This window comes from Heptranchias perlo, chromosome 2 (assembly GCF_035084215.1).
Source record: "Heptranchias perlo isolate sHepPer1 chromosome 2, sHepPer1.hap1, whole genome shotgun sequence".
NCBI classification, from domain to species: domain Eukaryota; kingdom Metazoa; phylum Chordata; class Chondrichthyes; order Hexanchiformes; family Hexanchidae; genus Heptranchias; species Heptranchias perlo.
Window position 1 is genome coordinate 134,512,937 of NC_090326.1, and position 27,365 is coordinate 134,540,301.

The 27,365-nt window shown below is 40.9% G+C and overlaps 1 protein-coding gene across 7 annotated transcripts in view; it reads right to left on the minus strand.

Annotated features, from left to right (window-relative positions):
• mpp7a (MAGUK p55 scaffold protein 7a) overlaps positions 1-27,365 on the minus strand; it is a 417,410-nt gene that overhangs the window by 310,583 nt on the left and 79,462 nt on the right. For 5 of the 7 annotated variants that reach the window (XM_068007182.1, XM_068007172.1, XM_068007176.1 and 2 more), the window contains exon 2: positions 3,288-3,403. The gene's annotated coding sequence lies outside the window, so the exon portion shown is untranslated. The remainder of the gene's footprint in view (positions 1-3,287; positions 3,404-27,365) is intronic. The other 2 variants (XM_068007174.1, XM_068007175.1) reach the window with 1 other exon arrangement.

Sequence of the window (27,365 nt, forward strand, 5' to 3'; positions counted from 1 at the left end):
TCACAGGAATCGAAGGGGAGAAATATACTCGTGAGTATTTATACCGTAAATGCATGTTTGCCTTTGAGACAAGTGTGCACACAATCAGGTCAATTTAGATGTCATGTTGAACTAACAAGGACGCAGTCATTATAATACAACGACTAATTACACAAAATTCACCTTCCACTTTTTTAAAATTTGAATACGAAGTTAATTTGCCCAAGATTGATGATAAACCTATTGGAGGAGTAATCTTTGTAATGGAGAAATTTGTTGATGAGCATCTAAAAAGTCGACTGCTAAGTGATACCACAGAAGGACCTATCCTACATAAACATCAGAATGATATTTTATTTGAGCACACAATAAGAAATTGGCCCTGTGGGAATTGATTTTCTCTTCTCAAAAATTTCAAAATGATATTTATTACCTATTCTTTCAAGATCCCCAATTAACAACGGCCGTTAATGGCAAATCCTGGATTATTCCAAATTGGAAATGTCTGGAAACCATTTATTTAGCATGCTTAGCAATTTACTAATGATAAACTCAAAGCTTCAATAAGACCCTAAATAATTGTTGGTAGGTTGCAAATTTTGAAATGGGGTTGGATCAGGGACTCAATGAAAAGAGTTACTGGAACACCAAAAATGGAACAGGAACACAGCTTGCACATGAACCAGCAAGAGCATAATGCAACACATCAATACTTTGTAGCTCGACATTTGGCAGACAGCAGGTAAAAGTAATGAATTAGATGGTAGATAACTTATTGTATTTTTTTTGCCATTTGTCTGATTTCCAAGAAGTTGAAACTGAATAGAGAAGGGATATATCCCATTCCATTCCTCCCCAGGTTTTATTGCTGGTTATGAGATGCATTGTTCACCTGTTTGGAAAAAAATTAGCTTTTTGAAGTTGTGATTAAGACAAATTTCTATTATGTAGTGAACTGCAGTTGGTTTCATTTAAAACAACGTTATTAAAGTTTCATGGAATCTATTAATGCACTGTTTTCCTCTCACTGTATCTTGAGAGTAAACACACAAGAATGACCACAATCGGTGCAGAAAAGATTCACAAGGATGATAACCAAAACTGAGAGGACACACTGATCTGGACAGGCTCAACAGGCTAGGGCTCTTTTCACTAAAAGAGAAGGCTGAGGGGTGAACTGATAGAGGTCTTTAAGATTATAAAAAGGGTTTAATAGGGTAGATGCAGAGATACTTCCAATTGTAGGGAAGACCAGAAATAGAGGTCATCAATATGAGATAGTCATTAATAAATCCAATAGGGAATTTAGGAGGAACTTCTTTACCCAGAGTGTGGTAAGAAAGTGGAATGCACTACCACAAGGAGTAGTTGAGGCAAATAGCATAGATGCATTTAAGCGAAAACTAGATAAGCACAGGATAGAGAAAGGGTTATGCTGATAGGGTTAGATGAGGTAGGGAAGAGGCTCGTGTGGCGAGTAAACGCCGGCACAGACCAGTTGGGCCAAATGGCCTGATTCTGTGCTGTGGACTCAATAAATGCAAGCCTACATCAACCACTTATTATGTAAATAATATCACAACATAATAAGGGTTTTAAAACAAGCCAGGTTTTTCTTAACAGACAACATGAAGTACAGAACAGCATGTAACATTTGAAACTTGACATACACCCACAATTGGAGACTGAACTGCACTGGACAAAAGCCCAAGTGCTGGTCTGCAAAGCAAAATCTACTGCAATAAAAACAGCAGAGGGCACTATATTCCTTTGTACGCTGCATGGTAAGGCTTTTCTGCAGTGTCACACATACTGCTGCAGCGAAGGTTATATTCCATTATAAACTTAAATGTTGCCATGGAGCAGCTGAGAAAGTGCAAACACAAAAGGTGGTGCGACTTCTTCCGTGATGTCATGGATTTAACTGGTTTATCTGATCAGCTCTTAAATGTGAATGTAAAATAATGCATTTTAATGTTCTGCATGGGAGATTTTTGGTATTTCTCCCTAGTGGCAAAAAACATGCACCATTTACTGGACAAAAGTACAAGCAGGTAACCTTTTCCTATAACTCCATCAATGCCACTCCAACTGCACAATAGCCTGAGATCTCACCTCCCTCTCCTTCTGTGGGGGCACATTTGATTTCCATTCAACACCCGCCCACCACCATCCGCCAGGATGATGGAGACTAGGAACTCACCACTTCGAAAATCACAGGTGCAAACTTAACACTCACCAGAGAAAACCTTCCCATTACTTGCCCAATTAGCGTTGTCAATTTTTTTAAAAATCACAACACTACTTGATCATACAACATACATTAAGCAGTGTACATTTAAGTACAAACGTGCATTTCTTTACTCAAAATTTGATTTTTTTGAAGCTGGGTGCAAGACAAACATTTTCATATTCATCAATTATCAAATCACCTGAGCATTCGTACATTTTTTGTGCCATAATACTTGAAATTGCAACTTCAAATTAGAACATTGGGCTACTTTGTAATGAACAGTGCACCACATAGTACAGAAAGCAGGAATCAGAACTGCATTCACCTACAATTCCCATTGAAAGAATCCACATTAATGACAACAAAATCTGTGCGAAGTGCAGCTTTGCTTCAACTAGAGTCATCACTTGTGAACCAAAGTTTTACTTTGATACTAAGTTTTGGAAGTTCCAGCAACTTTTGAGACAGCATAGGTTTCGGGGAAAAAAGAGGCAGTGTTCACAATGCAAACTCCACTTGTTGGGATTTATAGATTTAACTGTTCAACTCCCCCATAGGGTGTGCTGCATGGACTTCCTTTGAGCACTGACAATGTAAAGTCCATTTCAGACCAAATTCTAGAAAGTCCTGAGCTATCAGCTTCCTCAGCATTGCTCCTACATCATAAGGAAGCCCCAATCCCTCACATGACTACCTCTGGGACCACAACTCGGGTGCTTCAGCAAACTGTAACTCCCATTAAATACACACCATCGGTCAATAATTCAACTCAATATAAAATCATATATTCTTATAAATCAATGGATTAAGAGCATGTACTGTGATTGAATGATGAAAGTTCTGTATTACAGGTACAGTCATTCACTGTAATTGGACAATGTGCTGCTTGTAGGGAACGCATGCATTTTTACATCTGAAAATCAATAATTGAATAAGAATTGCTTGCAGCTAAACACTGGTATTGCAAGCATCTCCTTTCAGTAGCATAAAATTTGAGGGAGAAGTACAAACAGCAACTATTTCAATTCAAAGTCACGTTGCTACCCAATGTAGATTACAAAGGGAGATACGGTACCTGACGACCTGGATGCAAAAAGCCACAGAAAATGCAAACGTTGAGGTGAAGAGCAATCACGCCTCTTCTGAAATCTGAGCTCTTATGATTCAAACCTTGACTTCTTAAAATCTGTTCTGAAGAGAAGGAAACAAAAATGGTCAGTTACTTATTAACATTAAAGTCTGTAGCAATATTTAATTCTAAAACCAAAGTCTCCTTTTAATTCAAAGTTTATTTTGTTCAAAAAACTTTGATATTCAGTAATATGAATTAAGAATTTTAATTAAACAGCGCAGGAGCTTTTATAGCACAAATTCAATTTGAATTAACAGATAACCGAGTTAAGAGTGGACTTTACTAACAGTTCATCTAAAGTTGAACTTTCTATGCCTAGTCAAGAACAGAACCAGAGTGGAATGTAAGTATGTACAACTGTCGTCTTTTCAGTGGTACTGAGAATCCCTACGTGGTCAGTTTTCGGTAAAATATTAAAATGTCTACGTGGCAAAGAAGCAGAATGTAAAATGGTTAGAAAGGGTTAATTAGTTAGTAACTGAGATTGGTACAGGTGGCCTGGCCTCCTGCTGGGCCATATGTTTGCGTAGTCAGCAGGGTTGCATGGTCTTAGCAATGTAGAGTCTTTGATGTGATTCAAGGACTGGTCTGAATGTCTCCATGTTTATGGCAGATCAATATAGGTAACGAGCTTAGCCAAAGTTGAAAGACATTCCAGGTTGGGAGATAAGGAACAGAAGGAACATTCCAAGTTGGAAGGTGAGGAAGTATCCCCTTTGATGTCTAACAGCAGCATGATCAGCACATGGACGATTTATGATTGGCCGGAAATAATGTAACCTCGCATGGCAACCTGTGCCTGGCTTATGATTGGTGTTGACCCTCGTTAAGTATGTTCCAACCCTATTGATTTGTATAAAAACGTGTGGATTTCTGTATGTTTTTGTTCTTGCTCTGCCAGCATAGAGGGACTCTATCAGGAGTCCAAATCAATGCTGCAGACTAAGAACCCTGCTATTAAAGTTGTGTTGAACTTTAAAATGTATTCGACTTCAGTTTTTACTGAACCAGACTGAGGGGAAAGAATCCGGATCGTCAGTACAGTGCCATTTATTTGGTAACTCCTTCAGATCGTCACAAGCTAACTGCTTAATCATTGATCAAAAATTAAACATGAACAAAATCATGTGGAATTAATGTTTGATTAATGGCGCAGCAAGTAGCTCACAACAGTCTAATGCAATTGTGAAAAAGCAGCACTGCATTTGAAATGAGATTTTGTTTTGAAAAAGCAATATAAAATACAACTACCCCATCAGAATCTAACTTCATGAAACCAGTTTATAAAAAAAAACACAAATGACAGCTCACACCACATCACTAAAACTGCTCAGCAGTAATTGAAGAAGAAAAACTCTATAAATCCAAGCCAGAGGTCCACAGACTAACTTTGATGTGTATGCCAAGAGGATCCTTCTATGGCTGATTAATCATCTCACGTGATACTTATCCCTCCGTGACACGAGACATAAATACCATGCAACCCCTACATAAATTATTCTTCTCCCCTTAAAAACACACTGAACTATGTGACAACGACAATTCTCAGTTTGATGACACACATTTCCAAGGAGAACCAATTGTATAATGCTCAGATGTCTTGCTTATTTATTATGTCTGGTTGGCTGGGGTCCATAAGTTGTAGAAATGTATCATGTACAAATTAATGAGATATTCCTGTGGCACTGAATTAAAACAGTTATTTGATCTTAACATGTGACTTATTGGAACTTTGGCTTAAGCAGTTATAGTTTTCCGACTGTTTAAATATTAAGCAGGCGATAAATTATACGGTCTTCGTATTATGTTCCTTGTTAGAGATCTACATATTACCTTCATGTATAACAGGACCAATTTACACTAAAGCTATAGAACGATAACCCCTAGAGTCTGTAAAATGACCAGTCAATTCCCTCATTCTCAGCACCAATTGATCAGGTTTAGATTTAAGGGCATAAAGGTTACATCTGCATATTTGGGAACAAACTACAAACAGAAAAATGCCAGCAAGACCAAGAGGGGCCCAAGCAATATTTTAGTGTTAGATACACTTTCAAAAAATCCTCTCATTATATTATGTGTATCCATACTCAAATAGCAGCAATGGAGCTGGATTATAGAGCATACTGTACTCAAACGCATTCCACTGTGCTATATAATAGCAATGCCATTTGATTTACAATTTCCTTAGAAGAACATCTGCTTCTCAGTACAAGGATCACATTACCTCTTTGCTCAAGCTACTGCATTAAATATCACGAAGCGGCAAAATTCTGTGTGGTAGGGCAGATGGGCACTATGGAGGATTGATCCATTCTTTCTCCAGTCAATATTTTCCAGTTCTAATGAAGGGTCCACGTCTGAAACATTAACTTGTCTGTTTTCTCAACAGATACCAAATGACCAGCTGAGTGTTTCCAGCATCTGCAGTTTTTTTTTGCTTTTTGTTTTTTCCTCTGCAACTCTGGCTGTGCTATCCATATCTTATTGTGTATACAGAGAAACATTCTGCATCATGACAGAAAGTACTACCTGTATTTAGCCAATCACTAGAGTGAGGGCTATTGTCACTTGCAGTTAAAAAGCGACAGTATTGATTCCGGGCAAGTGGGTGAAAGTTCTGGATCTGAATGATGTTTATCTCAAATGCACATCTTGCCAAATAATGCATGAGCTACGACAGCACAATGCAAACTGATATTAGGTCTGTTCGCTGGACAAATACATCGAACAGGAGCTGATGTGTTCGTGTTTATGCATGATCTGTAAACAGATTAACTGAGAGTGAAATATAGATCCCATTTTCAGTTATATAAGTTCTGAAACACCCCTACAAGAAACAACGGTAGTTGTTTGGAAAATTTTCATGGGATTCTCTTGGGCTAAACCAAATGTATATAATGGATGTTTATCAGTTGTACCACCTGAGAGATGAGATAAGACACAAATACATACCCCAGTTAACTTGAACAGTATTTGCACAGTTACCAATATTTTGGGGCAAGCATTTCAGTGGTGAAGCACTATTGGACGGGAAGATCAGAGACCGAAATCCAGGATGCCACAGCTTTACTCCAACCATTTATTAAAATTCAACAGGAAGTGTATGTGCATATTTCATAAGGTGGCTCATCCGGTGATAAACCTAATGTGTAACCTCGTCCAATCTGCGGTGTTGTTGAGGCAATTCATGGGTCTGGGATGGTGGAATTTCATACACTCAATTGGAAGTTTGGCAAAACAATTGAAATTAGCTTTCTGAGAAACCATATACAGCTTCTCCACTCCAGGAATGTAATTATAACATCTACCATTTCTGAAGGACATTTGGGAAAAATTACTGTGAGATTCGGGATTAGACCCAGACCCAAATCTGATACCTTTTCTGAGGAATGCAATGCAGCATACCTCATCCTGTCCTTCATCCATCATTTCCATCAGTCAGCTTTTCTCTTTTCCAGCTCTCACCAACAGTTGGGCAAGAGGGCTGCAAGACATAGAAACATAGAAAATAGGAGCAAGAGTAGGCCAATCGGCCCTTCGGGCCTGCTCTGCCATTCAAAATTATCATGGCTGATCATCTAACTGAGTACCCTCTGTTCCCGCTTTTTCCCCATATCCCTCGATCCCTTTAGCATTAAGAAACATATCTCTCTCCTTCTTGAATACATCTAATGACTTGGCCTCCACAGCCTTCTGTGGTAGAGACCAGGAAAGGTTTAACAGTATAGTGTACCTGGATGATTCACAATAGGTATAGCCATCACAATCTACCAGCAATGCAGTGCTACTCGAGTGTTGTGGTGCAAGCTACATTCCACCCCTCCCACTGAGTCCTTAATCTCAGCTATGCAAATCGATGGTGACATGCAGAAGCCACAAGTTTCCCCACAAAAAGTGAAAAGGAATGAAAATTGAAGGGAGGTTCATGACTGAACTGCTCCTGTACATCACCAACATCCCACTCAAAGAAGCATTAGCATAAGCCAGGAAATAACGCACCTGCCCACTCAGACACCAAGTTAGTATGGCCTTAAAGATACTGGAAGATAGGTAATATCCTATATGCAAAAAGAAACTATTTCATAGCTTCCACAATTACATCAACTCCTTGTAAAAGAGCGCCTGTGTGGCAGTGCATCACAGCGTTGTGCCTTCATTTGAGAGCTAAATTTGAATAAATCCTAGATGGATGGGATCAAAATCTACCATCTGCTTCACAAATTTCTGAAATTAGGGAAAACTGGCTAACTGAACAATTTGCCCTCATTTGACCCATTAGCCACCTGACTGAAGAAGTCATGCCAATCTAGTGCATTACAGTGTTCCTTTTTCAAAGCTTTTGATTTATGAATATTTACTTATTGATATCTTCAATTCTTAAGTACATATTGATTCCAGTGTAGAACTGGCACTCCAGTAACATTTTAACCCATACTTAGAACTGAGTTGTCTGTTTCCAATCACTTTGCTAACTTTCTTTTACAGAAATAAGAAAGTAAGATGAATACTTTTGGGCCATTTGCTTGTTTTGATTATAAATTAGGTTACAGCTTCAACAATTGTGAAATTTTAGTCCTTCTCGTCCTTTTAGTCCATTGCAGTTCATTTCTAACAGCATTGATACAGTGCAAAGTCATGATCTGTTGGAAGGCACCAATGATAGTCAATAGAAAATAAAACCCACATTTAACATTTACAGGGACATTCCATACAGCAGCCACGAGTATATTATTGCTATAAGGTGCCTTATACAAGCAGAACACTGGACAGAATTTAGGTGACGAGTGTGAATTTTGTTTTCCATATGACAACTCTGGCAAAAATGTGCTTTTTGTCTGTATTCAATTTTTAAACTTGTATTGCCAGAAACAGCATATAAGGTGGTAAAGTATTTTTCAACAGAAAAGCCATCAGACCAGACAAGTTAACTGGAGAGTGCACCACAAGGTGCTCGTCCTTGGACGAACACAAATTGACCCAGGGCTATCATGTTCATCACGAACATCTTCGCTTTGGTCAAAGGTCAGCTAGCCATTCAATTTTTAAAAAAATTCGTTCATGGGTTGTGGGCATCGCTGGCAAAGCCAGCATTTATTGCCCATCCCTAATTGCCCTCGGAGGTGGTGGTGAGCCACTTTCTTGAACTGCTGCAGTCCGTGTGGTGAAGGTTCTCCCACAATGCTGTTGGCTCTAACATAATTATGAGCGCTGCAACCATCAACTGCCTTTTGTTTCGCTATAGTTCGAAAGGTGGCCCCATGCCACCTCGACACAGAACTAAGAATCCGGCCTCAGCCTGCAATAGTGGGTTTGACTTCGAGAAGGGGACAGGGTCACTGACTGCCTGAAGACTGACTGCAGATTGACCAATACAATTCTGTAAGATACCTCAGGATCAGAAGTCTCTTATTATAGAACTATATTGGATGATCTGCAGTCAGTCTGCAGCCAAGAGCTGTAAGTTTTGTGCCAGCTCGCCCAAGGACCTCAGTCAGATTGAAGCTACATGTAACCTCCTGTTTAAAGTCTATGTTTAGAGACGATGCTAACAGCATCTTTATTGGAGGGTAATGAAATGCATATTTCACTGCTAAACTGTTTACCATTCATTTGTCCACTTTGTGTAAACAGAAACACTTGTTGGTTCAGAGCCTGAGCCTCAGTTTGTTAAGACTGCATATTCAAGCCACTTTTGAGGAGAGAAGAATCATGTGGCGGCACATGAAACACTCCAATAGCCTATATATACAGAAAGAGATGTTACAATATCTGGGCAGAAAATATCTGGTTCATAGAGGATGCGACATTCATTTGCAGGAATGACTCGAGATGCTGAACCCAAGAAAATATCTTGTGTAAAAACCCAAAAACTTAAGAACCTAACAAGGAATTGTGAAAAAGTATGCAACTCATCTGTTGCATCAAGTCACAGAGCAAGAAATCAGATAGAGCAATTTTGTTTCTCACTAGTGCATTAACATGACTCAAAGGCTCTTCATGCTCATTCGATGAAACGATTAACTTAATATCTATATTAAAATGTCCAGGTGCTGTACTTTTCATGATGTTAAGTGGTCAGTCTTACAATTCACCAGCAACAAATGTCCTGCAAGACAATGACTGGTAAAACACCCAGCAGGTGTACAACCTGACCAGCACTAGCAATCATGTAGTGGCAACCCTATGCTAAATATAGAAGAAACAACTGAACAACATTTCAGACACGCTCATCACAAGGCTTTATTTGGCTTTAGCACACATATTACAGCTCCTAATTGGCTATGTGAGTAAAAGGAATTTGGAAATTTGTTGGTTATCAAGAATGTTAATTGTCCCATCCATGAATAATTAATTACAACTGTTCTAAGTTTGTCTCATACATGTACTTTGAGAATAGAAATATTTTTCCAAGTTTGAAATTTTGGGCTCAGGAAGATCGGAGGAAATATTTTGGATACCTCACAGCAATTATACAATGCCTCAAATGATATCAGTTTAAACCTACAAAGCATTTATTTTGAGTGTGGTGGAATAGTGTCAGTGCGTCGAGAAAAAGAAATCTTCCTGGAGGACATCGCTTCAGTCCCACTATTCTGCTAATTTCTCTATCTTCGCCACATTGCTGTGCACTAATATACAAAAAAGACATTCCCACAGGGAGGAAATGAATGAAGAATTCAGTCACACACCAGCCATTCTCTCACAACTCTGGTGGCTGAGCAGCCTGGTCAGAAATCTAGCATCAGGTAAGTCTGTTCTCAGTTACATTGGGAAATTATTCCAGGCAGAGCAATTGAAAGGTAAACATTCCTAAAGAATCTTTCTTCTAACTACATACTGTTGAATAAAAATGGTGGAGAGATCAACTTACACACAGTCCCAATCTAATTTTAACTCACTGTGCACCAACATGACATCTGACCAAGTGTTTGTGTACCTCATTTCTGTTCACAAATAACAGACCTATGCAAAGTGCAGACTACATGGGTGAGAAAGCCATTAACAAGGAAAAACCTGATCATCAAATTCATAGCACAAACAAAATATATTCAACCATCATACAAGCTGTATCAAGTGTACATTACAGGAATTTTTCAAACTAAAACATTTTTGAAGAATACATATGAAGTGGCCTGCTTATGCCAATTAATAGTCAGTTAATGCACAGTGCCACAGTAGGATTTTCTAGATCGTATGTTATGTTCAGAAGTACCTTTGATACAACAGAACATAGCCAATTTGGGCTCACTGCCCAATGCTCTGTATTTTTTGTTATTTCATCCTGAAGCTTTAAGCAAAATCCTTTTAGAATTGTACTAACTTCCGTCAGCAAAAAAAAGCGATAGAAATCCCCGATTAGCAAAGAGGAAATGCAGGTACACAACCTAAAGAAATCATCACAGTGAGTAGTAAATCTCAAATATCTCCTGCCAGCATCAAAAAATTGCTATAAACATGTACACTTGATACAATATGTATGATTGAAACATGAAGTTACATAGAAATTATAACATCGATGCAGGCCAATGGGTCCAAAAAGTCAGTGTTGGTGTTAACTCGACGCAAGAGCAATAGCCCTAATCCCACTTGCCCAACCAGCTCCCATATCCCTTTCTGCCCCTTCCTTTCAACCACCTATCCAATCTATGATTTAATGTTGACATGGTCTCTCCTTCAATCACGAACACCAATTGTGCATTCCACAGCCTCACAATCCTCTGTAAAAACGTTTCTCTTGCTCTATTTTAAGTAAACCTCTTACATTTAATCTTACATGTATATCCTCTCATTCTGGACCCTTCAGCCACTGGAAACTGTCTGTTTCTATCTACTCTGTCCCAGCCATTAAAGACTTCTATAAAATCAACCCACGATCTGCTCTGTTCTAACAAAAACAGAAACAATTTTTCAAGTCTTTATTCATATTTCTGTTTCCTCTACCATGCATCATCCTATTGAATCTGCAGTATAATTTCTAGCATCACCACTTTTTCTTCCATTACCCTCAGGATCCTAGCATGTATCCCATCAGGCCCTGGGACTTCACCCTCCTTCAAGCTGAACTAACTTTTTAGTACTTTCTTTCTCTTCATTACATCTCTCAACTCATTCTTAATCAATTCTGGATTTACTTCCTCCCCAATATCCTCTTTGTAAACACTCGTTAAGCAGTACTGTTAATTTCCACTTATTTTCTACAAACTCACTATTCTATCCTCTCAAGGGTCCCACCTCACATTTTAACAATTCTCATTTTAGCTGATATATTTGTAAAATACTTAATTTTTTTTTTAGTTTCTTTCCTCATGCTCTGTCCTTGCTGTTCTATCCCTTATTTCTTCATATTCTCCCTTATTTCACAACTGTATTTTAAATATCCACAATACCATGTTAATTGGATCTTTAAAACAGCAGGCATATAAAGATTATCTCCAACAAATGACTCAAGCACCTCCCCTGACCCTCAATGGTACAAACAACAAGTGCCCCACATCAATATTTTTGGGGGGGGGGGCGTTCACCATTAACTCATAGCTCAACTCGACAAGCCGAATCCACACCATGGCTGCAGATTCAAGTTAGAGGCTGGATGTTCTGCAACAGCTGGCTCATCTCAAAGTCTCCACACAAGCCACAAGGGTCAAGTCAAGAGTGTAATGGAATATTCACCTGGATGGATGCAGCCGTAACTATGCAATAAGCTCAACAGCATCCAGGACAGAGCAATCTACTTGATGAATGCCCCTGCCACTGGACTGAATGTCCACCCTCCAACACCAGCAAATTTTCTGTGGTATGTATTGACAGGATGGAGTGCAGTAACTCACCAAACTTATTTCAACCACAGCTCCCAGTCCCAAAACCTCCAACACCAAGAAGGACAACAGCAGCAAAATCATGGGCACACCCTCACGCAAAGTTCCTCTTTAAATCACATACCACCCTGATTTGGATATGTATTGCTGTCATTCCTTCACAATCACTGGGTCAAAATCATGGAATTCCCTATGTAACACTATCACAAGGACTATAGTGGGTTAAGGAGAAGGCCCACCATCTTCTCAGGGAAACTAGGAATTGGAAATAAAAGTGTCCCCCCACATCCGAAGAATAAATTACAAAAAGAGAAAGAGAGACAGGTAAAAGGGGATGCAAAAAGGTACAAGTGAAAAAGAGATAAAAAGTAAAAAAAATTACAGCATTTCTAAAACCTACACATTTTTTGTTTGGTTTGACATGAAAATAGGATAAAAATTCACTAATGTTGAACTTTATAGAACTTCAAATTATTTGGCAGTTATGTTTTTCCTTCCCTCTAGGAAACCTGTCGGCATTATAAGATCAAAAACATGCACAGATTCGACAAATATGAATCTAGCTTAGTCCAGGTGAACCAGCATCAGGTCAAGGCACAGCTTATTAAAAATGGAATTCACTTATAAGAACATAAGAAAAAGGAGGAGTAGGCCAATCGGCCCCTCGAGCCTGCTCTGCCATTCAATAAGATCATGGCTGATCTGGTCCGAACCTCAAATCTAAAATCATGTCCAATTTCCTGCCCGCTCCCCGTAACCCCTAATTCCCTTCCGTCATTTTAACCATTCGGAGCACCCTATTACTGCACATAGTTGATAGCTAACAATTAGTGATTTTCAGGAGAAAGAATAAATGCATTTAACATTCCAAGTACTTAAGTTTCTTTGAGTATTGGAACTACTGACTGTATTAATAGCCAGGAAATCTGTAAAACTATACTGTTTCAAATCATAAATAAAAGTATTAAGCCTTTGAGAGCAACAGTATTAACTAAGCAAAGGTTTCCTCTTTTTCCTGAATATTCCACACAGCATTGTTTATAAATTGCAGTGCACTCACGAGTCAGTTATAGTTACAGAATAAAATTATTTCTTCTCATTTTTGGACACAGCAATACTACTGTGATTCCTCAAAAGGATTTAATTGCAGGAAAATGAAACCTTTGCACTCAACATGAACAAGAGCTGGCATTTTTAAATAGACTGCATATTTCCTATACAATGACTATAAATACATCAAATCTTTCATTTATTTTTGTCCTTTGTCATGTCTGCAGAAATGTTGCTATTTTTAAAATGAACATGCTACAAACTTCTAATTAGATCATCAGCACTTCAGCTATTTGAATACAAAACACTTAATATGTTTCCTGTGCATCACATTAAACAACATAATCTAATCAGTTTAAAAGCATCTCCATTACAATACAAATTTGAAGGCCATACGGCATTTGTGTTACCAAAGACATCTCATGTATTCAAATCACCTACCAAAAAGAGAGAATCCCATTCAGCAGCTTTGTCTTGATCTCACTAACTCATTGGCAGTACTGGGGGAAGTTGCACTGCTTTTTGTCTGCTGCCAGCACTGAATTCTCTGCCAGTTACAGTACTTTCAATTCATGGAGAGCCAAATCCAGCAAGTCAGCCCTTACTGTAAAGTACTTGCTTTGGCTGGAATCTTACTGCTGACAAACTCTGAATATCAACGAACTACATCACATGCTGCCCTACATGCAAACTTAGGTAAGTCAGCTGACCTTTCAAAGCAGCATATGGTCCAACACACAACAAATGCCACATTAAAAAAGAGGCAAAGCAGGCAAGAAAGCTATCCATCTTTGGCAGCTGGACAGACTGCGTCTATATTCGGAACGGAAGGATGTATTATTACCTACAGCAATGAACAATAAATGGAAACACATGAAAAAGCTGTGCAGTTACTGATTCAGACCTCCAGTTCCGTGCAAGAGAATGTAGGACAATCTGTACCAGTCTTCGTGCAGTCACAATATTTTTAATTACAGCACATAACTTTTTGTGGCAGCAGCCCTTAACAAGCGAACACCATCATTTAATCTATGCCAATAACAAAACAATCTTGATGTACAATTCATAGGTGAAATTAAAAAATGTACTACCCATGTATAAACACAAAAAGAGCTGACTGTTTCATGATAATACAAATAATATTGCTCAAAAATATTGCTTTCAAAAAGAACTCTTAGAAGATGCTTCTAAAATCACATTTTTAATGCATGGCTGATATCTCATCTTTAAATGACCACCTGCTCAGTGCATCATTAATCTAATACTGTTTAGTATTTTCATAATAAAATCAAATGTGTATGTTAAAAATCACTTTTGTCAATCGTCACTCAGTAATGTAGTGAATTGCAACTAAAGACACTTGTGTGATATTATTTCCTCATAGCCCAGTCAAAACAGTAAAGCTAGCAAGATTCTGTATAACCTAAAAGGCTACTTGTCAGTATGGGCGGTTTGTTCAGTGCTGCAAACTGCCTGAAGACTGCATAAATTTATTCCAGAAGTTATCCTTAATTACTTGATCTTTTAATATAAGTGCCCTCACAAGCTGTTAAGTATCTCTTCTCAATCAGTTTGGCACCATCTCTTGCCTCAGTCAAACTGTTATGGGTTTATGCTCCAGTCCAGTATTTCATTATGTAATCTGGACTGACTCAGCTGCCTTTCCAGGTGAATATAAATTTGCCCTATCCATCTTTTTTCCCTGAATCAACACCAACCAAAATAGATTTATCTGATCATTGATCTCAATTGGTATTTGTGGGACATTGCTGCATGCAACTTGGCTGCCACGCTTGGCTATGTTAACAGTGGCTACATTTCCAAAGTAATGCTTTGTATGTGAAGTGCTTTTTCCCCCCTCCGTTGTGCCAATAAGATTTTCAGTACTAAAGGTTTCAAAAAATAATTTAAATAAATTTAAATAAATTAGGCTTAATAGTCTCCTTTTCTGACAAAAAAAGGCTCGAAGGCCCTTTAAAAAGATAAATGGCATAAACAAATGGGGTACTGCAATGACATTTGCAAGTGCTTTCATTTAGGTTTGTGGAGTAAATGCCCATTCAGAAGTTTAGGAAAGAAACAAAAAAGCAGCCATTCCTATTCACCATCAGGTGACCCTTCTGGAAAAGCAGCACATGTGGACCAATGGGTGATTACAGGGTCGGACTCTTTTGCGATGCTCATGACAAAAAATTAAATATTTTTCTCCAGTTTTAGCTTTGTGGCAGTCCCTCCACAGTGCAAAACGCAATTTTTTTAATGCTTGAACCAAGCTAATTTTGCAAGATTCATCACTTACAGATCGAAGAGAGAAATAGTTCAAATTTGAATAACATTTGTGATTGATTCAGTTTGTATGTGACTGAGTGTTCCCTTGTAAATCTGAGTACAAGATATTCAAAATCCGAGAAGTTTTACTAACTCTTCTCTGGCATGTAAAAAAAGACTCCCGTTTACATTGATAGCAGTTGCAAAATCCCATGCAAGGAGGCAGTTTGAAATCGCAAAGAAGCAACTAATCAGAACAGGTCAGTTCTATATTCCAGAAAGAAATGAGAAACACTGTGTGCATTTAAAAGCTATTTACAAAGGATTAACTTGGTTGTATTCTTAATTTATTTTGTCCACTTGAGTTACTTGAAAGGTAAATGTAACGGTAAATGTACTGTAAACATATATTGTATGTCTGTTTATATGTTTGCACATCTTATTCAAAATAAATTGACATTCTTGAACTTAAAACAAAATCTAATGTGATTTCCTATTATTTTTGAAGATGAGAGCAAAACTTTGCAGGCAAAATTTTGGAATCTATCAGTCTGGATAAAATTATTAAGCATTTGTATTTCAGAGGGAAGGACACTGGTCCATCTAGTCTGCCATCCAACTATCCACTTTCTAATTATCTTCTGTCTGAATTCTTCAGAGTAAATTGACAAGTGTTCATGCCCTATAATAAAATTTGAAACACAGTATATATTCCTTCACTTGCTGCAGGAGTTCCTCAGGGCAGTGTCCAAGGCCCAACCATCTTCAGCTGCTTCATCAATGACCTTCCCTCCATCATAAGGTCCGAAATGGGGTTGTTCGCTGATGATTGCACAGTGTTCAGTTCCATTCGCAACCTCTCAAATAATGAAGCAGTCTGAGCCCGCATGCAGCAAGACCCGGACAACATCCAGGCTTGGGCTCGTAAGTGGCAAGTAACATTCGTGCCAGGCAAGCGCCAGGCAATGACCATCTCCAACAAGAGAGTGTCTAACCACCTCCCCATGACATTCAACGGCATTACCATCGCCGAATCCCCCACCATCAACATCCTGGGGGTCACCATTGACCAGAAACTTAACTGGACCAGCCATATAAATACCGTGGCGACAAGAGCAGGTCAGAGGCTGGGTATCCTGCGGCGAGTGACTCACCTCCTGACTCCCCAAAGCCTTTCCACCATCTACAAGGCACAAGTCAGGAGTGTGATGGAATACTCTCCACTTGCTTGGATAAGTGCAGCTCCAACAACACTCAAGAAGCTCGTCACCATCCAAGACAAAGCAGCCCGCTTGATTGGCACCCCATCCACCACCCTAAACATTCACTCCCTTCACCACCGGCGCACAGTGGCTGCAGTGTGTACCATCCACAGGATGCACTGTAGCAACTCGCCCAGGCTTCTTCGACAGCACCTCCCAAACCCGCGACCTCTACCACCTAGAAGGACAAGAGCAGCAGGCACATGGGAACACCACCACCTGCACGTTCCCCTTCAAGTCACACACCATCCCGACTTGGAAATATATCACCGTTCCTTCATCGTCGCTGGGTCAAAATCCTGGAACTCCCTTCCTAACAGCACTGTGGGAGAACCGTCACTACACGGACTGCAGCAGTTCAAGGCGGCGGCTCACCACCACCTTCTCAAGGGCAATGAGGGATGGGCAATAAATGCCGGCCTCGCCAGCGACACCCACATCTGACGAACGAATTTTTTAAAAAGCCAACAATGTGCAAAATTGGGGATTCTGCTTCCAGGCCTCCACTGATGCCACGAGATGAACAGCAGTCCAAAGGGCATTTTGTACAGATCTTCACTAATTCCATCAGTGCGGAGAACCACCCAATCCCCTTCATTACAAATAGTACGAAGAAAAGAAAGAGATTTAATTACAATTTTATACACGCATGAATAAAAGGACAGTCAAATAAGTTGGTGCGATCACTTATAAATCTTGAACTTGAGTGAAGGAATGGCAGAGATGACATTTTTTTTTAAAACAGAGGAAAGTTGGAGTAAGATTCTGGAAGTACCTGAGGTGGATGTGGAAGAGCCACAACTGGAGGTAAGTATGGTGCTAAGTATGATCATGGGATTAAAAATACAAAGGCAACCAGGCCTGGAAAACATGCAACCCAGAATACTGAATGAGGCTAGGGATGAGATAGCTGTGGCAATAACTATAATCTGCCGAACAGTTTTGCAGACAGGAATTGTGCCAAATGACAGAAGAGTGGCAAATATTACACACCTGTTCAAGAAAAGGAAAATGATATGCCAGGAAATTATAGGCCAATTATTCTTACCTTGGTTGTGGGTAAACTTCTAGGGTTCATAAAATTGTAAGAAATTAGTCAACATTTAGAAAGATATGGGCTAATCAGGGGCAGCCAGCTTGCAAAAGGGATGTGAGGTTGAATAAATCAAGTGAATTTTGAGGAAATCACAGCATGCACAGATAAAGGGAATATACTGGAGGTTGCATATATGGATTTTGAAGAAGGCATTTGATTGATTAGATGCCACAGGAGGCTAGTTATAAAAGTTAAGGGAACGTAGCCACGTGGATGGGGAAGCAGATAGAAGTCAGAAAGCGAAGACGACAGATAAATGGCTTTAGGATTGGTAAGATAATGGTTTGCTCACAGGATCTGTGCTGGAACTGCTTTTCCTTTCAAATTATATAAATAATTTGGACATAGGAACAAGAGGAATAAAATTGCAGTTTGCTGATGCTATCAAATTAGGGGGCATGGCAAACTCAGAATGCAAGACATTAGTGGAATGAGCAGATAGGTGGCAGTATCATTTAATGGAATGAATGAGTATACTTTGGGAAAAATAGTGAAAGAAACTAAATTCTAAATGTTAAGACTTTGAATATAGTGACAATACAGAGAACAAAGTGGTAGAACTGAGAGCTAGGGGTGCAGATAGATGTGTAATCTTTAAATGGTGGGAGCGTGTTTAGAAAAAGCTATAAATGAAAAGCAAATGGGATTCTGGGTTCAAAACATAGGGACAATTACTCAAAGCTGAAGAAGTGATGCTGAATTTGTACAAGATATTGGTTAAGCAAAAATTGGAGTACTGCTTACAGTTCTGGGCATTCCATTATAGGAAGATTAGAACCATGGAGAGAGAACAGCAAAGATTCACCAGAACGATATCAGGAATAAGAACAAAGGAGTATGAGTATGAGCAGGATCAGGAGCAGGAGTCAGCCATACGGCCTCTCGAGCCTGCTCCGCCATTCAATGAGATCGTGGCCATTCTTCTACCTCAACTCCACTTTGCCGCCCTATCCCCATATTCCTTGATTCCCTGAATGACCAAAAATCTATTCATCTCAGTCTTGAATATACTGAACAACTAAGCAGCCACAGCCCTCTGGGGTAGAGAATTCCAAAGACTCACAGCCCTCAGTGAAGAAATCTCTCATCTCGGTCCTAAATGGCCAACCCATTATCTTGAGACTATGAGCTCTAGTTCTAGACACTCCAGCCATGGGAAACAGCTTCTCAACATCTACCCTGTCAAGCCCTCTTAGAATTTTATATGTTTCAATAAGATCACCTCTCTTCAGTTTTAGTTCAGAGTGGTTTTAGTTATTTGGAAAGGTTCATAAATTGGGCCTTTTTAAAAATTGGAACAGGGAATGTTAAGGGGCTAATGCAAGAGGTTTTGAAATGTTAAATAGTGAAAAATTGCTTCCATTTGTTAGCAAATCCATAACAAGGGGAACAGACTCAAGATTGTTACGAGAAGAACAAAGGAGAAAGTTAGAAGAATTCTTTTCATTCATAGTGCTGAGTATTGGATGCTTTACCACAAGTAGCTCTTTGAGCAGAGACTGCAACATCATGTAAATGAAATGGTTAAGTATTTCAAGAGACACTACAGGGAAAGGGCAGAGAAATGTGCTGTAACTCCTGTGATGACAGATTCATTTTATAGTACACATTACTACTGTAAAAATACTTAGAGAACCCATGGGCAGATATGTTGCATCACAGCTCAAAACTGAAATAATGTTTTCATTTTCACAGAAACTCGAATGCAACAAAGCAGCTTAAAAAGTATCATGCCACTTCCTGATCCATACAAAAGACCTCCCATTTAGAAACACCTGCAATACCAGATGGAGAAACAAATGTCCACATACAAGAATGATCAACGTATAGTTGTCAAAGAACATATTATTTGAATCTTGAAGTGCACAAGACAGAGGAATACATTAGCATTCAATTGATGTGGGCGATTAAAAGACTTTGAATGAACCATCACACAAAATGATTTTACAACTACTTGATAAAATCACAAATGCAGCTTCGCTGTATCAAGTATGGCTATTCGCAAAATAACACCGGTATGGGGTCCAAATGCAAGTGCTGTAGCATACCATAGTAAAGAACTGTTTTAATCCTTGCTTTTGCATTGAAATAGACTCCGTAAACAATTTAGAACCCTATCTTCAATCACTCTGCACGATTTTAACACAGCAAATCTCGAAATGATCATGGTACAGTTACATTCGTGCTGGCTGAAATCCCATTTAACACAGAGATGGTGAGACTTGCAACCAGATCCTTGGTCAGCCCTCTTTACAGAGAACATCAAAAAAAATCCTCGAAATCTCTGTAGCCTTGAAAAATTAGGTCAGTCAAGGAACCAACAATGAACAGTGCCCTTTTCAAAAATATATACTCCCTGAATTCTTTAAGAATTGAAAAGAACAAACACTTGGCTTTGAAACAAACCTGACAGTTGAAAACAAACCCAGCAGTTGAAAACATTAACTACACTCCAACATGTTCTATGACAGTATGTTATACTGTAATTCCAAACCAGTTTCTCTGCTCCACCCCTCCCTGAAAATCTTTCTGCAATAAAAAAAGTCTAAATTAAATATTATGAACTGAAAATGATGTTAAAGGATATCTTCATCAAACAGCCATTCTGGAACTGATGGGGAATTCCTAACACAAGACCATGAATGTTTTGTTTTGGGAATTTTTCACCATTTTTCCACAGAAAGGATTTGGAAGATGACTAATTTTAAATGTTGGGCTTTCAAAGAAAAGTTTATTCAGGCAAGTTTAAAAAAGGGCACTAAGACTTGAAAAATTGGGGCTTTTTTTTTATTAGAACAAGTAATTCAGATTATGGGGGCAATATGATACAAGTGTTTAAAATTATGAAAGGATGGGAGAAGGTAAAAGAACAAACTTGCATCATTTATATAGTGCCTTTCACGACCTCGGGTCCACCCAAGGCACTTCACAGCTAATTAAGTATTTCCGAAATGTAGTCACTGTTGTCACTAATGTAAGGAAATGTGGCAGCCAACCTCCGACAAACAGCAATGTGATAATGACCAGAATCTTTTTTTTTTTAAAAAGTGATGCTGGTTGAGGGCTAATATTGACCAGGACACCAGGGAGAACTCCCCCTGCTCTTCTTCAAAAGAGCGTTGTAGGATCTTTTACGTTCACCAGAGAGGGCAGATGTCTCATCAGATCGAAGCAGTTTGTTCCTTCGCTGAAATGTCAAGAACAAGGGGCCATTAACGACTTGCACTCATATAGTGCCTTTAACATTGTCAAATGTCACAAGGTGCTTCACAGGAACAATTAGCAAACAAAATTTGACACCAAGCCACATAAGGAGGTATTTGGACAGGTGACCAAAATCTTGGTCAAAGAGGTAGGTTTTAAGGAGCGTCTTAAAGGAGGCATGAGGTAGGATTTTTACATTATTCTAAAAGAATATTTAAATTGGTGGGTGTTTATGGATCTTTTCACAGGTCCACAATTCTGCCAATGTTTGAGCAATGTTAACCTGGGGCACCAGCATCTGAATGTCACTCTCCCGTGATCTAAACTTGATGTGGAGATGCCGGTGATAGACTGGGGTGGACAAATGTAAGGAGTCTTAAAACACCAGGTTATCGTCCAACAGCTTTATTTGGAATCACAAGCTTTCAGAGCTTACCTCCTTCGTCAGGTGAGTGTAGGATTCCGTAAATGCATAGCATTAGGGAGTGAATGAATGAATGAAAGAAAAGAAAAGAGACACACCCGAAAGGCAGAGAAAGAGAGAGAATGACCAGTTGTATTAAAAACAGATAACGTTTTTTTGCTGGTGGGGTTACATGTAGCGTGACATGAACCCAAGATCCCAGTTGAGGCCGTCCTCATGGGTGCGGAACTTGGCTATCAATTTCTGCACGACGATTTTGCGTTGTCGTGTGTCTCGAAGGCAGCCTTGGAGAACGCTTACCCGAAGATCGGAGGCTGAATGTCCTTGACTGCTGAAGTGTTCCCCGACTGGGAGGGAACCCTCCTGTCTGGCGATTGTTGCGCGGTGTCCGTTCATCCGTTGTCGCGGTGTCTGCATGGTCTCGCCGATGAACCATGCTCCGGGGCATCCTTTGCTGCAACGTATGAGGTAGACAACGTTGGCCGAGTCACAGAAGTATGAACCATGTACCTGGTGGGTGGTGTCCTCTCGTGTGATGGTGGTATCTGTGTCGATGATCTGGCATGTCTCGCAGAGGTTGCCGTGGCAGGGTTGTGTGGTGTCGTGGATGCTGTTCTCCTGAAAGCTGTGTAATTTGCTGCGAACAATGGTCTGTTTGAGGTTGGGTGGCTGTTTGAAGGCAAGTAGTGAAGGCGTGGGGATGGCCTTAACGAAGTGTTCGTCGTCATCGATGACATGAAGGCTGTGAAGAACATGGCGTAGTTTCTCCGTTCCGGGGAAGTACTGGACGACGAAGGGTACTCTGTTGGTTGTGTCCAGTGATTGTCTTCTGAGGAGGTCTATGCGATTTTTCGCTGTGGCCCGTTGGAACTGTCGATCGATGAGCCGAGCGTCATATCCCGTTCTTACGAGGGCGTCTTTCAACGTCTGAAGGTGTCCATCGCGTGCCTCCTCATCTGAGCAGATCCTGTGTATTCGCAGGGCCTGTCCATAGGGGACGGCCTCTTTGACTAGGGTGGAAGCTGGAAAAGTGGAGCATCGCGAGGTTGTCCGTGGGCTTGCGGTAGAGTGAGGTGCTGAGGTGCCCGTCTTTGATGGAGATCAGTGTGTCCAAGAAAGAAACCGATTCTGAGGAGTAGTCCATGGTGAGTTTGATGGTGGGATGGAACTTGTTGATGTTATCGTGTAGTCTCTTCAGTGATTCTTCGCCGTGGGTCCAAAGGAAGAAAATGTCGTCGATGTATCTGGTGTATAGCGTTGGTTGGAGGTCCTGTGCAGTGAAGAAGTCGTGCTCGAACTTGTGCATGAAAATGTTGGCGTATTAGGGTGCGAATTTGGTCTCCAAGGCTGTTCCGTGTGTTTGGGTAAAGAACTGGTTGTCGAAGGTGAAGACATTGTGATCCAGGATGAAGCGGATGAGTTGTAGGATGGCGTCTGGAGATTGGCTGTTGTGGGTGTTGAGTACTGAGGCTGTCGCAGCGATGCCATCATCGTGGGGGATACTGGTGTAGAGTGCCGAGACGTCCATCGTGGTGAGAAGTGTTCCTGGTTCAACTGGTCTGTGGGTGCTGAGTTTTTGTAGGAAGTCTGTAGTGTTGCGATAGATTCTGGGGGGGGTTCCCTGCACGATGGGTTTCAGGATGCCCTCGACATATCCAGAGAGGTTCTCACACAGGGTTCCGTTGCCTGATACGATAGGACGTCCGGGTGTGGTGGTTTTATGTATCTTTGGGAGGCAGTAGAAGTCTCCCACGAGGGGAGTACGTGGGATGAGAGCGCGTAGGATGCTGTGAAGGTCTGGATCGAAGGTCTTGATCAGTTTGTTGAGTTGGTGGGTGTGTTCTTTGGTCGGATCTGCAGGTAACCGTCTGTAGTGTTTCTGGTTGTCCAGTTGTCGGTATGCTTCTTTGCAACAGTCCGTTCTGTTCTGTATGACGATGGCTCCTCCTTTGTCCGCTGGTTTGATGACGATGTTGCGGTTGGTCTTGAGAGCGTCGATGGCGTTGCGTTGTGCTCGGGTCACATTCTGGACTGTCTTGTGAGTGCAGCTGATGAATCTGGCGTGGACGCATTTCCTGACAGCTTGAGCATACATGTCAAGCTTAGGGCAGCGACCCTCCGGAGGAGTCCAATTTGACTCTTTCTTCTTCGGTTGCTGTACCGCGGATCCCTCTGTTTGCTGTTCCGGATCGTTGATTGTCTCATTGGGTACGCTGCTGAACTCTTGGGATTTGTGGAAGAATTCCCGGAGCCTCATTCTCCTAATGAATTCCTCTGTGTCCGCCGTGAGACCGATTGGGTCCATTTTGGTGGTGGGGCAGAAATTGAGCCCTTGGCTGAGAACTTCGATTTCGTCTGGTTGAAGGATGTGGTCGGACAAATTGACGATTGACTTCCCTCAGTACTCAACACCAACAACAGCCAATCTCCAGACGCCATCCTACAACTCATCCGCTTCATCCTGGATCACAATGTCTTCACCTTCAACAACCAGTTCTTTACCCAAACACACGGAACAGCCTTGGAGACCAAATTCGCACCCTAATACGCCAACATTTTCATGCACAAGTTCGAGCACGACTTCTTCACTGCACAGGACCTCCAACCAACGCTATACACCAGATACATCGACGACATTTTCTTCCTATGGACCCACGGCGAAGAATCACTGAAGAGACTACACGATAACATCAACAAGTTCCATTCCACGATCAAACTCACCATGGACGACTCCTCAGAATCGGTTTCATTCTTGGACACACGAATCTCCATCAAAGACGGGCACCTCAGCACCTCACTCTACCGCAAGCCCACGGTCAACCTCACGATGCTCCACTTTTCCAGCTTCCACCCTAACCACGTCAAAGAGGCCATCCCCTATGGACAGGCCCTGCAAATACACAGGATCTGCTCAGATGAGGAGGAACGCGATGGACACCTTCAGACGCCCTCGTAAGAACGGGATATGACGCTCGGCTCGTCGATTGACAGTTCCGACGGGCCGCAGCGAAAAATCGCGTAGACCTCCTCAGAAGACAATCACTGGGCACAACCAACAGAGTACCCTTCGTCGTCCAGTACTTCCCCGGAGCGGAGAAACTACGCCATGTTCTTCGCAGCCTTCAACATGTCATCGATGACTACGAACACCTCGCTAAGGCCATCCCCACGCCTCCACTACTCGCCTTCAAACAGCCACCTAACCTCAAACAGACCATCGTTCGCAGCAAATTACACAGCTTTCAGGAGAACAGCGTCCACGACACCATGCAACCCTGCCACGGCAACCTCTGCAAGACATGCCAGATCATCGACACAGATACCACCATCACACGAGAGGACACCACCCACCAGGTACATGGTTCACATTCCTGTGACTCGGCCAACGTTGTCTACCTCATACGTTGCAGGAAAGGATGCCCCGGAGCATGGCACATCGGCGAGACCATGCAGACACTGCGACAACGGATGAACTGACACCGCGCAACAATCGTCAAGACAGGAGGGTTCCCTCCCAGTCGGGGAACACTTCAGCAGTCAAGGACATTCAGCCTCCGATCTTCAGGTAAGCGTTCTCCAAGGCGGCCTTCGAGACACACGCCAATGCAAAATCGTCGAGCAGAAATTGATAGCCAAGTTCTTGATAGCCAAGAACCAGGATCTTGGGTTCATGTCACGCTACATGTAACCCCACCAGCAAAAAAACGTTATCTGTTTTTAATACAACTGGTCATTCTCTCTCTTTCTCTGCCTTTCAGGTGTGCCTCTCTCTCTCTCTCTCTGTCTGTGTGTTATGACTGCTTGTGTATTCAGTAGTCTGGGATGTAATGTTTCTCTGTCTGAACACCATCCACTCCTTTGATTGCTTTGATTATATCTATGCCGAGGTGTGATAACGGGCAGTTGGAAAGATTATCTGTAATTACCAGGCATTGTTTTCTGACTATATATGCTGTGCATTTACGGAATCCTACACTCACCTAACGAAGGAGGAAAGCTCTGAAAGCTTGTGATTCCAAATAAAGCTGTTGGACTATAACCTGGTGTTGTAAGACGCCTTACATTCCTCCTAACTTAGTGTTACGTGCAAACTTGGATATACAATTCTCTATTCCTTAATCAAAGTTATTAACATATGGTGAAAAGCTGATCTCATTTCTTGCTTTTATTTTCTATTCAATGTCCTTTCAAAAATGTGCCCATTACAGGTCAGCTAACTGGTTCAAAATTTCCAGATTCCTACCTCACACCTTTCGCTCTACTCCAGCAACAACAACTTGCGTTTATATAGCGCCTTTAATGTTGCAAAACGTCTCAAGGTGTTTCACAGGAACATCATCGAACAAAATTTGACACCAAGCCAGAGATATTAGGACAGGTGACCAAAAGCTCGGTCAAAGAGGCCCGTTTTAAGAAGCGACTTGAAGGAGGAGAGGTAGACAGGCAGAGAGGCGTAGGGAGGGAATTCCAGAGCTTAGGGCCCAGGCAGCTGACAGCACGGCAGTGGAGTGGTGAAAAACAGGGTTGCGCAAAAGGCCAGAATTGGAGAAGCGCAGAAATCTTGGAGGATCGTACGGCTGGAGGGAGTTAGTGATAGGGATGGGCAAGACCATGGAGGGATTTGAAAACAAGGATGAGAACTTTATATTTGAGGCATTGCCAGAATATGTCCAGTTTTCATTTGTGAATTCTTAAATATCGGATGGTTACTTTTTCCTATACAACCACATCCTTGGGATGGCATGGGGCGAGGTGGGGGAGGAGCAAAACAATGTTGCTTCTGCTTGTACCCTTCCAGCAGTCTCCGGTCTGTCACTTCACCTCTCCAATATGGAGATCCCCATCATCCCGACATCAATTTTGCCTGCACTCGCTATTCACTCAAGCCCACAACTTTGCTTTTCAAATGCAAGTTATTCTCTTGGGACATTTGAAGATAGCCCATAAATTTCCCATAAGCATTTCAAGCATTAAAAATATTGCCACATATTGCGGACCTTGTAAATGAATCACAAATGTTGGCAACACTGTCCGATTATTAATCCATGTAGTCTCTCATACATATCTTATCAGATTTCTCCACTTACCAGTTCCTCTCAACTTGGTGGTCACTAGTAATTGGCCTAGTCTTGACTAACTTCTACCAAATTTCTTTTGCCACCCTCCCTTGGTCTGTTGTGAATAGTCATTGAAAAGGTGGATCGATCAGTTTCACCAATGCCAGCACTTCACCTGGATTCAGTTCTTCGCAGTATATTTCGTAAAGCATTTCACCTTTTGCTTACCATTGCTTCTGTAGTGCCATGGTCAACATTTTCACCAGCTACATAGATCTCCAATTTCAAAATTTTATTCATAATCCTCTTTGCAGTTGTACAGAAGCATATTTGAACCTCATGAAATGATTAGCCTCTCCCCTTCCAAATTTACTGAAAATGAATCCCAATTACTTTTTTTTATATTTTGCACCAACTACTCAACTCGCCATCTTGTTAGGTACATCCCATCTTTCCTCAGAGCTTCCAAGAGAGAAAGCTCTCCAGTTATCTATTACTTCTTCCTGCCGTTACCAGTTAACTAACACTCATGAAAGTAGTCATTTCCATGTCCCAATTGTCATTCGATGTCACAGGATATCACATCTTGCTACTTTTTACCTAAAGCAGAGCTGAAATTGTGAGGAGGTCTCAATGTCTGGACAGGATAAAAAATTTAATCTAAAACCTCACCATAAAGGGACACCAGATCCAATGTGGAACAGGGGAAGACGAGCAAATTGATGACAAAGTACAATTTCTAAAGTTTAGAGGTGTCTCTGATAGACGTTTTCATCCCTTTTAGGGCAGTATTTCATTTAGTCGAAATATACAGAGACAGGCACCTGATTCTGCTATCGAT